The following is a 15,290-nucleotide window of genomic DNA, read 5'->3' on the forward strand; positions in this document are numbered from 1 at the left end:
AACTGTATGGCCCCTTATGGCCTAGACTGGGAAATTATACGGCATCAATTGTATTCTACTCCTAAAGAAAAAAGGGGATGCAACAGTGACAAAGAACTTAGGGGCCACGTTTTAAAACCATCAATCTGCCACAAATTATGAATGTACCTCCACGTATTCAATGTTCACTGTCTATTAAAACCATGCCCAAATCTTGTGCCGATAGTGTCAGACTCAAGTTCCATGCCCAGAACCTTAACATCTAAGTCAGGTCCAATCTGGAAAAGACTGTTTTGGTTTGGTTTCAGAATGGTACTCTCTATCTGAAGATGTGTGAAATAAAGAGACAAGTTATTAACTCCCCACACAATCAGCATATAATTGTGAGAGGAGGAAAGAATACTCAGAAGAGACATTCATATTAAGAAATGCGTGGGAGGCATCTGGTTAGCACTGTAGGAAGAGCACGTGACTCTGGATCTCGGGGTTGTGACCGAACCCCATTGGGTGTAGAAAAGACTAAAAAATAATAAACTTTAAAAAACATAAACTGCTGGCTGCTTACCATAGAAAGAAAAGGGGGGTGGGTGGGTAGGAGAAACGGGAGACCCACTGCAGCCAATAGTCCATAGCAATTCTGGAAGTCAGACAGGAACATCTTGCCTCTTCCTTAAGGGGCACTGCGGAGCCACAGCAATGATTCTTTGTGGAGTTCTGCTACCTGAATCATACTTGCTTTCCCATAGGGCCATATTTTTCACTGAGTAGTTTATGGACCTATTTCATCTTGCTCCCTGCCCACAGTTTGGGGGTTCAAAGATCTATTCACTTTAAGACTTCCACTCTGCCCCCACAACAGTTTTAGGTTCACAGGGAAACTGGGAAAGGTACACAGACTTCCCATATACCCCTGCCCCACATATGCATAACCTCTACAATTACTAACATCTCACACCAGAGTGGTAAATTTGTTACAGCTGATGAACCAACATTGACACATCATAATCACGCACAATGCCCTGGGGCTCACTCTTAGTGTTGTGCATTCTATGGTTTCCACAAATACGGAATGATACATTCACCACGATAGCATCATACAAAGTATTGTCACTGCCTTCAAAATCCCTTGTGCTTTGCCCACTCATACCCCAGCTACCTCCCTCTTGACCACCGCTGGTCTCCATGGCTTTGCCTTTTCCAGGATGTCACAGAGTTGGAATCATACAATATATACAGCCTTTCCAAATTGGCTTCTTTCATTTACTAATGTGTATGGAAGGTGCGTCCATCTAGGTCTTTTCAAACCCTGATAGCTCATTCCTTTTAAATGCTGGATATTCATTCCATTGTCTGGATGCACTACTTTATTCATTTATCTGCTGAAGAGATTCATCTGCCTACTGAAGGTCTGGCAATTAGGAATAGAACTACTATAAAGATCCATGAGCAAACAAAACAAAATAAACCCAACATCATGCATGTGCTGGTTTTTGAACAGACATAAGTTTTCAATTTCTCTAGGTAAATACCAAGGACCCTGGATACTGGATCCTTTAGTAAGAGTATGTTTAGATTTATAAGAAAACACAAAACTATCCCAAACAGGCCATAGAGTTTTGTATTTCCACCATCAAAGTATTTGGTGCTGTCAGATTTTAACCATTCTCATAGATGTGGGAGCTCTCATAGTGGGAGCTTCTTTTAATTTGCATTTTCCTGAAGACATATGATATGGAGCCTCTTTAAATAAATGCTTATCTGCCATCTGTACAAGTGTGGAGACATGTCTGTTAAGGTCTTTGACCAATTTTTAATAGGCTATTTTCTCACTGTTGAGTTATAATAGTTCTTTGTATACTTTGGATCATAGTCCTTTATCCAAGTAGGTCTTCTGCAAACATTTTCTCCCAACCTGTGCTTGTCTTCTAATTTCTTGACAATGTCTTCCACAGAGCATTACATTTTAATAAAGTTCAGTTTATCAGTGTCTTTTATGGATCATGCCTTTTGGGTTATATTTAAAAAAGGGACTGCCACACCCAAGGACATCTAGGGTTTCTCCTATGTTATCTTATAGGAGTTCATAGTTGTGTGTTTTACACTTAGGTCTATAATGCATCTTGAGTTAATCTTTCAAAAGAGTGCAAAATGTCTAGATTCATTGTTTTGCAGGTGAATGTCTAGTCATTCTAGCACCATTTGTTGGAAAGAATCTTTCCTCCATTTCATTGCCTTTGCTCCTGTCAGAGAGCAGAAGACTATTTATGTGGCCTATTTGAGCTCTCTGTTCTCTTCCATCAATCTATTCTTTTACCACTACAACACTGTTTTAATTAACGTAGCTTTATAGTAAATCTTGGTTTGTTTGTTTTTTATCTTTGAGTCATCTCCACACCCAATGTGGTGCTCAAACTCACAACCCCAAGACCACACTCTTCTTACTAGGACAGCCAGCTGCCCCAAGCTTTATAGTAAGTCTTGAAGTCAGGCGGTTTCAATCCTCCAACTCTGTTCTTCTCCTTCAATGCTGAGTTGGCTATTCTGGGTCTTTTGTCTCTCCATAGAAACAGGTTGTCAGTATCCACAAAATAAGTTGCTGGAATTTTGACTGCATTGAATCCACGAGCAAGGTTGGGAAGAACTAACATCTTGACAATACTGAGTGTATCCATGAATATTAAATATCTCTCCATTTATGTAGTTGCTCTTTGATGTCATTCATCAGAATTTTCCAGTTTTCCTCATATAAATCTAGTATGTGTTTTGTATTGTGTTAATAATGTAAACAGTATTGTGTTTGCAATTTCAAATTCCATTTGCTCATTGCTAGTGTAGAAAAAAACAACTGTTTCATGGATATGTGCACGCATCAAAACTTGAATTGTACACTTAAAATATGTGCAATTTGATGCATGGCAATTATACCTCAATAAACCTGTTCATTAAGAAAAGCAAACTTAATAGGCAAAAGACTCTAACAAGAAAGATATTGAACATACAATTCATCAAAGATAAATGGATGACAAGTACAAGTTCAACATCATTAGTCTTTAAAACCTGTGGGTCAAAAAAAAAAAAGGAAAAAAGACAAAAACTGTGGGTCTACTTTGAAAAAAGACACACACACAAAAAGGAAACTCATTTAAATAATGATTTTCCCGATTTTCTTTGCCAGTACCAATTTTCTTATATACAATAAGTGAAAATCTGTACTATAATACTATCCCAATTTTTTATACTTTTACATTTCATTTAAATACCTTTTGTAACAAAAGTTTTTCATTTTTCATTTAGTGGCACCTAGGTGGCTCAGTTGGTTAAGCGTCCGACTTCGGCTCAGGTAATCATCTCACAGTTTGTGGGTTCGAGCCCCACTTCGGGCTCTAGGATTTCAATTTTTTTTTTAAATTTTTTTTTTAATTTATTTCTAGGAGAGAGAGAGAGAAAGCGTGAGCAGGGGAGGGTCAGAGAGAGAGGGAGACACAGACTCTGAAATAGGCTCCAGGCTCTGCTCTGGCAGACAGCACAGAGCCCGACACGGGGCTCGAACCCACGAACCGCAAGATCATGACCCAAGCGAAAGTCGGACGCTTAACCGACTAAGCCACCCAGGCGCCCCTAGGATTTCAATTTTTATAAAAATATATGGAAGCTACTTGCTGAAAGCAGATTGCTTTCACATTCACAATCTAACATGACTTATTTCATGTAAAACAAATTAAGCCTTTTCCATAATGCCTTCATTTATAATTTACCATTCCTGTCCAGTGTGAATTGTTTCTTAATAACAAAAAAGACTTTCCTATATCTCTTTCCCTCTTAGGATTTCTTCTAATGTGTGCGTTCAGATTCTCCCCTAAATGAAGGATAAAACAGAAAAATAATCCTCTCCTTCTCACATTTATAAGATTTTTCACACCTGTGAAATCATAACTGAATAGGAAAATACAAGACAGAGCTAAAGGTTTCCTACATTCCTCATAATAAGGTTACCTTCACAATGAATTAGTACATGTTTAATAAGAGAAGTATTAAAGGCTTTCCCACATTCTCTGGAAACATAACTTTCTCTCGTGTGAATTCTTATACATTCAGTAAGCATGAAGCAGTACTAAAATTGTCGCCACATTTCTCATCTATATATAGCTTTTCCCCACAGTTGACTGTTAAATGTGAAATCAGATATGTGGGTTGAGTAAAGGCTTTCCCACATTTCTTACATTCAAAAGGTCGTTCACCAGTGTGAGTTCTCATGTGCACTGTAAGGCTTGATGAAATAGTGAAGGCTCTCCCACATTGCTTACATTTATATGGCTTCTCTCCAGTATGTGTTCTTCCATGTTGAGTAAGGTGTGAGGGATATCTAAATGATTTCCCATTCCTCACATTCAAAATGTCCTTCTACACTGTGAATTTTAAAAGTTGAATAAGAAATGAGGAACGAATAAAGGCTCTCCCACACTGCTTACAATCATAAGTTTTCATTTCCGGGTGTGTTTGCATGTGACTTTCAAAGCAAGATAAGTTACCAAAGGCTTTCTTTTCCACATCCCTTACATTAATAAGGCTTCTCTCCAGTATGAGTTCTTATATGTATAGTAAGATATGAGGACCTAGCAAATGCTTTTCCACATTCCTTACATTGATAAGGCTTCTCTCCAGTGTAAGTTCTTCTGTGTTTTATGAGACCTAAAGAATCAGTGAAGGTTTTCTCACATTTACTACACTCACGGTTTTTCTCCGGTGTGAACTCGCATGTGAATTCAGTTTTGATAAACAAGTAAACTCTTTACTACATTCCTTGCAAACAGTGTTTCTCTCTAGTATAAAAATGTCCTGTTTGGCAAGATCTGGGGAACAAGTTAAGGCCTTCTCAAATCTCTTACATTCCATAGGCATTAGTTCCCTTAGAGTTCTTAAATGCTGAATAAGATACCAAGATCAACAAATGGTTTTCCCACATTCTTTAGACTTGTAGGACTTTTTTCCTATTGTGAATCTGAACATGTACGAAAAGACTTGTAGAAAGAGAAAAAGCTTTCCCACATTTCTTGAAAGCATATGGCCTGTCTCCACTATGAATTCTTAACTCCTCTAAGGTGTGAGGAAAAAGGCCTTTCTGACAGTCCATTTATAGGATTTCTTTGGAGTGTAAGTTTTCTTGTGATCCAGATGTGGATTTTGGCTTAAAGTGTTTCACACTGGTTATAGTTAGGAGGTTTCTCTCCATTATTGGTTTTGTTGTGTGGATTAAGGGTAGAGTTCTTTGTGAAGGCTTTTACACACTGATCACACACGTTTTCTTTCTAATGTGAGTTCTCTTGCAGTCTTAAAGAAGAAGTGTTCACTCAAGGCTTCTTCCCAATGAATAAAATAAAACAATTCCTCTCCAATATGTTTCTCTCCTGTTGAAGAAGAGATAAGTGATGTTTTATAAAAGTTTTCCAGCTTTATTACTTTCAGAGATCCTCCCCTCTGTCTTGAATTGTTAATAGTATACAGGAAAGAAATCAGCATGACTGAAGTTTTTTGTTTTCTCTTCCATTTTCACTGCATGCAATGCATAGTTCCAGACCTGAGTGCTCCAAGCAGACTGCACAGACCATTCTGCTAAAACATTATTTTGTAATATTTTTTTTTCTTTGTAGTCTTTACTTTCACAGAGATTCTTAGTAAAGTTTAGCTGATAATTGATCAAGATAAAATTATTTTCCAAAATCTTTATCAGAATTGTATATATGGAAATATTGAGCTAACACCATGAGAATATATTTTAGGGAGTAGTTGAAGTGTTTGTCAATTTCACAATGTTCAGAGACTCTATGAGAAACAGTTTCATTTGGAATAATAACACTAACCCCAAGTGTCTGTTATGGTTTTGTGCTGCTTTTCAATCTTATGGAATTTCCAAACTTCCACTGGCGTAGAAGGCAAGGAATTACACACTGAATCTTACCAATTCTACCACATTGGATGTTTTCCCCTGCAAAATATTCTGCTGAGGTATTGACCATTTGGTATTAAGACAAATCTCCCAATCTGAAATAAGATTAAAACAAAATTAAGGTCTTGGAGACAAATGATGTTAAGACGGTGTTAAAATAAAGGCCAATGCCTATTTACTTTCAAAGAATGACAACATAGATTACAATAGAAAAAATAAATGAACATATAAAGATTGAAAAGTCTAACTACCTTATGAGTTTGGCAAGGAAAATGGGTGCTGGTCAAATTGGTAGGTGATTCTCTAAGAAAGAATTCTATACATGTCGAGACTGATGGTGAAGAGGAAGACTAAGAAAACAAACTTGAAATAAAATGGGTGAAAAACTAAATGCAAAATTTAATGCAGAAACAAATCTTATTGTCAGGTCAAAAGGAAGTTTCAGAATGTGGATGAAAAGTTAAAGAGAAGTCTGAAGTACTCAAGGAGCCTCAGAAACCAAAGGTACCAGCATCTCAGGAAAATCCATCTTCAAAAGCTTCCTATATAACATTACCAAATGGACTGCAGCTCTCATGGATTCCTGCTGTTTTTCATAGAGAATCATTTCTCCCTTTTCCCTGACTTTGCAGAACTTCTCCCATTAGCCTCAGCTTTCCCTTCTGTTCCACCTGAAAGATCAGACCAGGCCTGCATAGCTAGTACCTGGCTCTCAGAGGAAGATGATCTTTCAAATGAAACTAAAATACAAGCACACACTTTCTCACCGTTCACCAAAAGGGGTGCCGACCTTTCCCCTGAAACCCAGGCTCAAATTTTTATACGAGTTTTTAGGTCCTAAGCCTTTCAATCCATACAGAAAATAAAGCCAGTACAACAAACAGATCTTTGTTTTCAAGAGGAAGTCACTTCAAGGTAAGGTCTAGGAGAGCAGAAACAGCACCTGCTCTTTTTACTACTGCATTGCCATTAGTCAGCACAGAGCCTAGAACGCAGTCACTTAAGCAAGGGGAGCCTACCTGGCTCAGTCGGTAGAGCATGCGACTCTTAATCTCAGGGTCACGGGGTTAAGCCCCACACTGGGCATGGAGCCTACTTTAAAAAACCAAAAACAAAGAAAGTTTTCTTCCAGAAAAAGCTAAATGAAGAGATGGTACCAGCCTTACCTACTGCAACCAGATTCTTGTGGTTCTCCAGCATCTCATCTCTGTACAGGTTTCTCTGATTGGATCCAGCAAAGTCCACTCCTCCTGGGTGAATTCCACAGCCACATCCTCAAGGGTCACTGGATCCTACACCATCACAAACATCCTGGCATCACGCAATCTGCCACGTAAATCAGTGTTCACTGGAGAAAGAGAACGGGAGACCCAAAGCTTAGACAGGGTTCCGTGTTGTCCCATCATCTCTTCCAGGGCTTGATGGTCCTCATAACCATTCTCTTCTCGACCTCTACCAGTGACATACTCGATGGTGACCTCATCCACTCACGTAGCTTTTAAGAGCACGTCTTTCACCTGGCTGCACGTGTCTCACCACAACCACACTGTACTCTTTTCTAGTCTCATTATGCTCTAATGACAAGACTTACCATGGTCTGAACACATTACAGACACAGTAAATGCTGGCAATGAGTGAAACATTACTTCAGGGACAGCACAAATTCTGAAAAACACAGAACCCAACAAAAAAAAAAAAAAAAAAAAAAAAAAAAAAAAAAAAAAAAAAAAAAAAAGAGAAGAAAAAAAAAAAAAAAAAAAAAAAAAAAAAAAAAATTACATAAAAAAATTAATAAACACAAAAAACATCCTGAACCCTGAGGAAATTGAACTGAGAACTCAGTCCATGTAAAGGGCATAAATGCACCAAGAAACTCTTGTTCCATCAGAAGAAAACATGTCTACCTGGTAGGAAGAACATGTACTTTTATAAAAGAATGAATGTCCTACTTACCTGAGAATAATTGTCAGACACCCAGTCGCTGTCCTTTCTCCTACTGATTTCTCCTCATGAAGACAGAAAAAAATCTTGGGAAAGATGACCTTGGGGAGAAGAAATAAAACCTGAGAACCCAGGCTGCTCGAAGTCTCCACACAGAAGCCTGGAAGCCACTCCACACTGATTCTAAGCTCCTGGGCAGCCTGCCTCTTCTGGAATCAGGAGGGTTTGGGTTTAGGGAGGAAGAGTTTAATAATCCCAGTTTACAGATAAAGAAATTTAAAGTTTAGAGAGGTAAAGATGTTGTTTTCTTTTCAAGTTTATTTATTTGTTTTGAGAGAGAGACAAACAGAAAGAGACAGAGAGAGAGAAAGTGGGGCAGGGGCAGAGCTAGGGAGAGAGGATCCCAGCAGACTGCACCACCAGCGCAGAGTCCAAAGTGGGGCTAGAACTCATGAACCGTGACATCATGACCTGAGCTGAAGTTGGACACTTAACTGACTGAGCCACCCGGGTGCCCCAAAGTTGGTTTCTTTGGACAATTATCGTGATTCTCAGGTGATTAAGCAGAACGTCTCCCACAAAATATCCATCCTCATCCTTTCTTCCCAAATCTAAGGATTCAGACACCACGGTGTTCTTATGCACTTAAGCCCTGAGACACCACACAAAGAGAACTGTTTAGACCTTGACAAGCCAGGCTGTTCACAGGCCAATTGAAAGCAGTCTCTGATGGGAGCATCAACAAGGACTTACCAAAGGAGGAAAGATCAATGGCTGGCATCCTGTGGGTATGACAGTAAAATCTGCTTGAGCCCTTCTCATTCCCAATGTCCTTCAAGACAGTGTCTGCGCTGGGTGGATAAGTCCATCTCAATTCCTCTTGATTAAGTAGCAGTGGATTCTCGCCACATACCATCAAATATTAACCACTAGGCATTACTCAGCTATCATGAGGCTTTGTTCATTAGTCAGCGCTGCAGAAGGTGAAGTTATATTACATAAAAGCCGCCAGAAACTGTAGAGTAATATACCACATGAATATAAATAACAATTGCCATTTCCTGAGTACCTGTTATGTGCCACAAGCTGTGGTAGCTCAAAGGATTATCAACATGGTTATTATTACCATCATTTAACAGTCGAGGCAACCTGCGTTGAGACAGGAGCAGTGACCAATTAGGAAGAGTCCGAATCTGAATACAGGTTACTCCATCTCATAAGCCTGAACGTCTGAAGTTATTGTTACTCTCTAACATATCTGGACGACCCTCATGAGATGGTGTGCAACAACTGAGTAACCCAGGTCTGGGATGCTCAAATCCTGCACTTTCCTGAGAAAGGCTTATCTTCAGACCTACTCTTGGCTGGGCTTGTGGGAGAGGTCCATGGAATATCCTGCCTGATAAGAATGTTTTGTATGCCTGAGTCCTTGTGGCCACAGATACTCTGACCAGATAGTTTATGCTAACAATGTGATTTATGGTAAACATGCTTTTATATGCCTGCAGCTTCGGGCAGTGTTCTTCTAACAGTCTGATCTCAGGCTGGAGCCTAAGTGCCTGAAGTCAGCCATGCAGGTGGTGTGTGCCTATAGGACTGACCCACAATAAAAACTTAGGACACCAAAGCTCAGGTGTTATAGATGGAATGTTTACACCTCCGTGCATCTTCATGTATGAAACTTAAATCCTCAGTGTGATGGTTTTTGGAGGTGAGGACGTTGAGCGGTAATTATGGGTTTAGTGCCTTTGTGAAAGAGAACCCAGAGGGTTACCTTGCCTCTTCTGTCATGTGATGACACAGTGAGGACTGCCTTTACTAACCAGTAAGGAGGTCCTCCCCTGACACCAAATCTGCTGGCATCTTTTGATTTTTCCCAGCCTTCAGAACTGTGAGAAATTTCTGTTGTTTATAAGCCACCCAATCTGCAGTATTTTTGTTACCACAGCCCAAATGAACAGCCTACTGTATCAGGTGAGCTTCCTTGGTTGGCTATACTTCGCATGTGATGCAACACATCATTACTAGGATTACGCAATGCCCATTTATCTACACTGGGAAAAGACACCTGGATGCCTGTGCCTGGTGGTTCCTGGAATTAATCCCATGTGTCTTATCTATCCCTTTGCCGATTCGAATCTGTATCCTTTGGTTGTAATAAACTATAATGGGTTTAACAGCAGGAGTTTTGTGAGTCCTATAGCATCGCAGAGCAGAAGAGTGGTCTTGAGTATCCCCAGCACAAACGGTTTATTTAATCAGAAGTCTTTGAGCTCCTCCGGCTGGCAAAAACACCTAGCTCCAGTTGCCTTCCTCAAGTCCTTATATCAGCTTATGCCTTCATTCAATATGCAAATATTTATTTAGGTCCTTTTCTTTGCTACATAATATAGTAGGAATTGAGGAGGGTGCAGTGAACAGAAAATGCCCCCATACCTTAGTCTTTTTCACATTCCAAGGGCCAAGCAGGTAATAAACACAGAAATTTGTATTCTATCAGTTGGTGATGAATGCTAGGGAAAAAAAAAATATGAACAGATCAGGAATATTATCCTCTGCCTCCCCCAACACACACATACACACACCTCCAAGGATATTTCTCAGCAAACTTAGGACTAGCAGTGGGAAAGATAAAGACAGAACAGGAAAACAATCATTTCAGAAGACTCTTGAAAACTGACATCTGACTTGCCTTTTTGAGGCCAGTGATATTCAACTTTTGATCCAAAGCGATAGCATAATTCAAACAAACAGAATATACAAAATAAACTCAGAATACATTTCAAATACTGCTCTACTTCAATCAGGAATCAGGTTAGAAACAGCTCACATAAGAGATGTGATCCTCTCCCCTAGGTTTTATGGGTGTAAAATGTACAGGGTAGATGGAGTTCTAAATCAGACTGTGCCCAAGTTTACTTCTTCCACAAAAACCTCACCTCTCCTTTTTTTTTCATTAAATTTTGCCTTTTTTATTCCTTCCTTACCTATGCTTTATGTTCATTTTGTTGGTCCTTTTGAGCACTTGGAAACTATAGCTGAGTTCATTTCTCAAACATTTTATTGAAGTATACATTCAAACAAGTGCAGGCCTACAATGTACAGGACATTACCTTGAATTTCTTGACCCCTGAAGCACTTATATGCCTCAACTAAATTACCTCTTTCTCCTCTCCAAATGGAAGCACTATTCTGCCCTGTAAAACTGTAATTCTGCCTATTTTTGAACTTTGTATCAAATCATATGGTTTGCATTAACTGGTGTCTAGCATTTGCTATTCAGTATCCTAGGCCCAGCCTCAGAGCTCCTTGTAAAGTCTAGTTTTAGCAAGAACCCTGCTAATTAAGTCAGTTTAACCAAAACTGTCAATACATGATCACCCTCTAATATCTGATCTGGCTCCTCATCCTCTACCATTTCCCCGGTGATGTCTCATCAATCTATTATTTATTTAATTTATTTTTGAAAGAGAGAGACAGTGCAAAAGGGGGAGAAAGGGAGGGATGGAGAGAGAGCAAGGGAGGGAGAGGGAGGGAGGGAGGCAGAGAGAGGGATGGACAGAGGGAGAGAAAGAGAGAGAATGAATCTGAAGCAGGCTCCAGGCTCCCAGCTGTCAGCACAGAGCTCAACACAGGGATTAAACTCATGAGCTGTGAGATGAGGCTGAGCTCAAGTGGGACACTAAACTGACTGGGCCCCTCAGGTCCCCGTTTTTGTTTTTTTTTTTTAAGTTTATTTATTTTGAGACAGAGACAGCATGAGTGGAGGAGTGGGAGGGAGTGAGGGATAAGGAGAGAAGGAATCCAAAGCATGCTCCGTGCTGCGCAGTGACTGGTGCAGGGATGGAACCCACGAAACTGTGAGGTCATGACCTGAGCCAAAACCAAGAGTTGGACACTGAACCAACTGAACTACCCAGGCAACCACTGATCTGTCTTTCGTAAGAATCCTGTTAGGTCATTTGGCCAGAATGCCCCTTACCTCTCATGTTTCCTCTTAGCAATTTTCTATTCATTAACCCCCATTCTGGTGTCTGCCTATAGACTTCCACTTGCGTATGCAGTACTCAGTTGGAGTTGAGCCTGAGCTCTCCCTACGTTGAAAAATCCCATTGCAGTCATCCCTACAGCTATCTCAATGCTCCTGAGAAAAGTCTGCCTTACCATCTTTAAGAAATGTCACTGAATATTTTTTTCTTTAACACCTTGCCTGAATCTCTCCCTAGTCATAATACCCAGTTCTCTAAAACATTCCATATTAGACACAGATGCTCTAACATATGAATGATAAATTAAAATTCAGTCTTTAGCAGTCACAGATTGGCTTATTAAAATGTAACCCCATGGACCCCCAGGTAAAATAGTTACTAGGGTCAATTAAATTTAAAACAGGGTCTTCAAGAGTGAAAACTTATGATATAAAACCTAATTAATAAAGGGGTGGTTATTCCCAACAACTTTTCCATTTGACAGCCCAATTTTGCTTTTTCTTAATCCCGGAGGGGAAAAAAGGTGCCTTATGATGTATTACCATAACTGAAACTCTGTGGTTCCATCTATTAGGGGCCCCATACCCCACTTCAATATTATTAAAAATCGTGGCTCCATTCAATCAACAATCAGTAAATATTTTGCTCTTACAGACTGGGTAACATGTTCTGTTAAGTGTCGATTTTTTAAAAAACAAATTTTTTTCTAGGAGAGAGAGAGAGACAGCATGAGCAGGGGAGGGTCAGAGAGAGAGGGAGTCACAGACTGAAACAGGCTCCAGGGTCTGAGCTTGCAGTCAGCACAGAGCCTGACGCGGGGCCCGAACCCACGACCGCAAGATCATGACCTAAGCTGAAAGTTGGACGCTTAACCGACTAAGCCACCCAGGCGCCCCAGTTCAGTGCCCATTTAAATAGGCTCTCAAGCTGCAATTTGCCTTCACCTCTGAAATGTATCAAACTGATCACCTAATCATGCAGAGAAAAGACATGCAACTGTTTGAGCAGGGTATTCTGAACTTTATATCCTTAATATAAACCCATAAGGACAAAAATAAATGTAAAGAAACTTAACAGTTTACGAAGTCTAATGTTGACAGTAACACTGGTATTGCATTTTTTGAAACTACTATACACAAACTGTAGGATAAAACAGTATGTTAATGCTATTAGGAACCAACAGCATTTCCTACAACAGCAAAGAGTTACAAGTATAAAACAAGAGTTAAGCAAAAAACCCCACACCAAACCCAGAATATTAAGCTTTGCCTGGGAACATGAGTATGAACTTAAGACGTAAGGAAACACGTATTTTACATCCACTGAAAGGTCCAGACATGATTATACCCAAGCAGCACCAAGCCCATGAATCATAGACCCTGACGTCTAAAAGGAAACAAGCTTTTTGGAGAAGTCATTGGTGACAGGTCTGAAACAAAGTACACAGTGAAGTGAGGGTTTATTTTACACTTAAAGACTAACAGCCTTGTGTTTAAAGACTAATAGAACTCACATTGAAGAGGGGCGCCTGGGTGGCTTAGTCGGTTAAGCGTCCGACTTTCGCTTAGGTCGCGATCTCGCGGTTCGTGGGTTCGAGCCCCACGTCGGGCCCTGTGCTGACTGCCAGCTCGGAGCCTGGAGCCTGTTTCAGTCTGTGACTCCTTCTCTCTCTGACCCTCCCCTGCTCACGCTGTCTCTCTCTCTCTCGTAGAAGTAAATAAAACATTAAAAAAAAAAAAAGAACTCACATTGAAGAGACAACGATTCAGAAGGCACACTTGGGACAGGTTGAGCATCAAAATAAATGACAAGAACGGATTTTAAAATAGTGAATGAAAGAAAAGCCCAAGAATATGAAGTGATACTCCAGAACGGAAAAAAAAAGTAGAGAGGACGCAAGAGTGGGGAAGGAAAGCCGCAGACTAAAGAATGGAGAAGGAATGACACAATTAGGAAAAACATCATTCTGTAACCCCTCTCCTCCGGCATGCAAAAACAGGTTGAGGCAAAGACTGACAAGTGATGCTGAAACCCTTGGATGAAAGGCTGTTAGGAAACGGACTGTTCCCGTTTCCAAGTCGGAGTACCAAAAAGAAATTATGTGCCTGTTTGAGAGAGAAGGGCACCTTCACTAGACGCGTCTCGTCCCTAATGAACAACGGGACAACCTGAACATTCGTGCTTCCTGAATGGGATACAATACAAAGTACACAGAAACGGTCCGGCATCTGAACTTGCAGTCTAACCCAGGAGCCTCTCTGTGGCTGCCGTGAACATAAAATGTGGCTCCTGTGACTGAGAAGTTATTTTCTTAACTTTATTTACTTTTATTTCATTCCATTTTAGAAATAAAATTGATTCAGTTACTAAAAAAAAAAAAAACTTTTCAGTATGTAACAACAATCTGAGTTTGGAGATCGTTTTCAACAGTAAAAGCTAAATACAGATCAGGGATTTCCAATGAAAATGCAGCATCCACAATGAGATCCGGCATCCTCACCAGATTCCAGCAACTTACTACAAAAGAAACAAAATTTCTCATAAATAATTCCCTACTAGCTGCATTTGTCATTAATTTTACACTCATAGCCGGATAAGTTGGAGTAAATAAAACATACCAGAAATAATTTCACAGCTACATTTAACGTTTTAATTGGCTATACTAAAAATTATAAACAATCACACCTGTGTCTCTGTGATACTTTTAGGAGACAGGCCTGCTCTAGACCCAACGTCCGCTTTACAAGCAAAAGACATGTTAATTAAATAATGAAATGAAATCATAAGAAAACAACATCGTATCTGAATGCCAACATTTTACAATGTAGCTCTCCTGGAACCTTCAAGAACCAAAATTAATTTTAATTGTTTTAACAGCAGGCAAGTGTTTTAGATAACAGAGACCACAGATCTAAATGCAAGGTGCAAATCTTGTGCGGGTCCTAGCTCCAAAAAAATCCCGACAACTGTAACTGGAGAAAGTTTACTTTCTTGGACGGACAGTGGAGTTCGGGTGTCAGGAGACTGTCCTGATTATTAAAGGATGCATATGCTTCGATTACAAGGGGAAGCGAATGTCTGCAACTTACCATTAAATGGCTCATCATAAGAATACACAGGACTAGAGACAAACCTTAGCAATTAGTGAACGTGGGTGAAGGTTCTACGGATGTTCGTTTTATTAGTGCTACGGACTTTCTAAACGGATTTCTAAAGAATTTCTAAACGGATACCCGAAAGAAAAGCCCGCCTGTCAAAACCTCCCCTTACCTAGGGTGAATTCAACTCCAGCTAACGGCAACCGGCCCGCCGCGGCTTTGCTCTGACTCCTACAGTCGAGGCTTCAGGCATTTGCAAGGCTCGGCCGCGCTGAGTTTTCTACCTTACGCGATTTCACTCAGTCAGACGTTTAACGTCGATAAGCAACACGGCGAAGA

At 40.1% G+C, this 15,290-nt stretch overlaps 1 long non-coding RNA gene across 1 annotated transcript; it reads right to left on the reverse strand.

Annotated features, from left to right (window-relative positions):
* Window positions 1–7,093: 7,093 nt before the first annotated feature.
* LOC120226542 lies at window positions 7,094–15,269 on the reverse strand. Its single transcript, XR_005527040.1, has 4 exons — window positions 15,124–15,269; window positions 10,301–10,377; window positions 8,618–8,838; window positions 7,094–7,271 (listed from the first exon to the last, which is right to left on the reverse strand). It is a non-coding gene; the product is annotated as an uncharacterized LOC120226542 (long non-coding RNA).
* Between the last annotated feature and the right edge of the window lie 21 nt (window positions 15,270–15,290).

This window comes from Hyaena hyaena, unplaced genomic scaffold (genome assembly GCF_003009895.1).
Source record: "Hyaena hyaena isolate Hyena2069 unplaced genomic scaffold, ASM300989v1 scaffold_1778, whole genome shotgun sequence".
NCBI lineage: Eukaryota > Metazoa > Chordata > Mammalia > Carnivora > Hyaenidae > Hyaena > Hyaena hyaena.